The following is a 2,870-nucleotide window of genomic DNA, read 5'->3' on the forward strand; positions in this document are numbered from 1 at the left end:
TTAAGTTGCAGGTGTTTTGCTAGCCCTGCATCCCCCCAAAAGAGAATACTAATGAGTATCCACCTTGGTTTACCTGGTGGATAAAAGGTATTTTGTATAAGAAATGTGGGTAGATCTTCAGAAATGGATGAAACCTGAGATGCCCTTCCATTATGACTGTGTGAACAGTGTCTCATTATTTCTCATGGCTCTGTACTGGTCTAGTTAGGGAAAAATAGTTTTCTATGTTGGGGCATGTGGGCCCTGACATATCAAAAACAAAGTAAATTTGACTCCAACAGTCAAGCTTACTTAGTACCTTGCATTGCAGGAGACAGAATTTTATTTTTACCTAGAGAAGCATGGAGAATATGGCCCTCAAGAACTGTGATATGAAGGTGCTTGTTCTGTGGCAATACTAGTATGAAAGACACATGAAGACTTACACCAAGGCCAAGAATGAAGATAGATCTCTATACATTTCCAGGTGTTGTGTCCTAATCTCCAGATCACCTCTTAGTGCATTCTCTTCCAATGATTCAATGATTCTTATCATCCATCAGTTTGCCAAAATTCTTTCATTTTGATTCGTGAACAGAAGCTCATTTATTTTTATTGACAATTGTTAATGTATTATGAAAGCATATTATTATAATAATTTATTTAATTACTTTCTCAAGGCATATTTGGGGAAGTTTAAACTTGTTGCTGGTGTTTGTTGAGGAAATAAGAATAATAGGATACCATATACAATATTATAATGAATTGTCTTTTATCTCACAAAAGGCTTTCTGTATGTTGCAACTTGTGTTTGTAAAATTAAATTAGATTAGAATTAGAAATTCATGTTTATTAAGAAGATATCAACTAAAAACTTGGCATACTGAATGGAATATGAAAGTTATAGTGCATATAATTAGCGGCTGAGAGCTGCTGGTAGCAATGGTCATCCGACAAACAGTTGGTTCTCCATCAGTGCCATAAGTCTGTGAGAACTGTGAAACATCTCTTAGCTAAGATCACCAGGTTCCAAATTCTGAGCTGATAGAATTTGCTGGGACTTTCATTTTTACCTGTACCATGAAAGACACAGTCCCCCCTAAACCCCTGCCCTATCACAGGCTGGTGATAGTGGTATATTATTTGTGTTTTAACAAATAAATCTTTTCTGAAGATCTGATGGCAAAGCAGCCATATTAGTCAGCCATAAAGGCCAGGGAGTGGTAACACACACCTTTAATACCAGGAATCTGGATGCAGAGGCAGAAGGAACTCTGTGAGTTCAAGGACAGCTTGGGCTACACAAATTTGAATCTGTCTAAAAGATAAACAGTTCACACAAAGGTGATCCCAGCACTTGGGATCACACATTTTTAAACAGAGCACTAGGGAAATGGAGACAAGAGACATATTGCTGGGCAGAGAGAGGAATATAAAGAGGTAGAGACAGGAACTTGATGGAGTGTGGAGTTTGAGGATTCTTGGAAACAAGACCTTGCCCCTTTGTTTTGAAGATTTGGTAGAGGTAAAGGATATTTCTAGTGGTTGACTGCTTTGCTTTTCTCATCTTCAGGTTGAAATGCAATATTTGTCTATGGGTATTATTATTTGTGCAAAACTCCTGCCAGTGAAATTTATATAGATCTATGCTGTCTCCTTAACCTTACAAGTTTTCAGTTTTATTGTCCTTCCTTCCCTCCATAGTGGTTAAGGATGAAATCTAGGGAATTTTCCATGAAAGAGAAGCCCTATACCACTGACCCAACTTTCAACTTGATGTTAGAAGTGAGAAAATATGAACAGTGAACTCACAGAAATGGGAAACTAATTGTATAATGTGAAGAGTATCAGGAAGGTGTAAATCAAACCATTAGCTCAATCCTGAATTTTATATTTAAAAGACTGGAAAAGATTCCATTTCTGTGCTGGACCCTTTTGGGACCTTGAACCATACCCTTTGAACTAATTCAGGATAAGCTGAAGTCCTTAGGACCCCTCTTTAGAAGAAGTATTAGCTAATGGAGAAACCTAAGTCACATAAAGTTTCTGACTGCAGCCCATTCCTCCTTCCAACTTCCCCTATCAGCTTGATGATATCAGCTGGGCAATATATCGAGCAACCCCTGAGGTTAGCACAGAGTCAGCAGATGTCTGGAGTATGTAACCATGGGGCTGTTGCTATTCCCCTTAGATACTAATAGCCTATCGAGAACTAACAGCTAAGCTTTACCTCACCTTTACCCAACTATGATATAGGATATATAATTTTGTATTTTGAGACTGTAACCTTGTGACTGTTTTGTGGTTATGGTTTTTGCCTTTATAAACATGTTACAATAGTAGACGGGGGTCTTTCTCCTTCCATCTGCTGTGTCAGATTGTGAGGCAGAGGACCTGTGCCAGCCCACATTTAATAAATGAAACTTTGGTTTTGCATTCGAAAGTATGGCTCTGTGGCGGTCTTCTTGGGGGTTCTTGGACTCAGACACAAAAATATTTTAGTGAAAAATTTGATTATAGCAAATATTAGTGAGTGCTATGCCTCTCCTTGTTTGTGGAAGTGTAATTTAGTATAGTCAATTGGAAGAGCAGTGTGGAATATTACATTAAATTAACTACACACATATCTTATGATATATTGATTTTGAATTAAGTGAACATTATTCTACAAAAGCTCACACATGAAAATTTAAGACACTGTGCAGAAGCAAAACATTTATCATATGCTTATTTATTTTACTAAGAAATTCTTTATCATAAGAAGGAATATATAAATAGTATGTGCTGTAGCTCACTTGGAAGAAGAAGAAGAAGAAGAAGAAGAAGAAGAAGAAGAAGAAGAAGAAGAAGAAGAAGAAGAAGAAGAAGAAGAAGAAGAAGAAGAAGAAGAA

The sequence above is a fragment of the Microtus ochrogaster genome, chromosome X (assembly GCF_000317375.1).
Source record: "Microtus ochrogaster isolate Prairie Vole_2 chromosome X, MicOch1.0, whole genome shotgun sequence".
Classification (NCBI taxonomy): Eukaryota; Metazoa; Chordata; class Mammalia; order Rodentia; family Cricetidae; genus Microtus; species Microtus ochrogaster.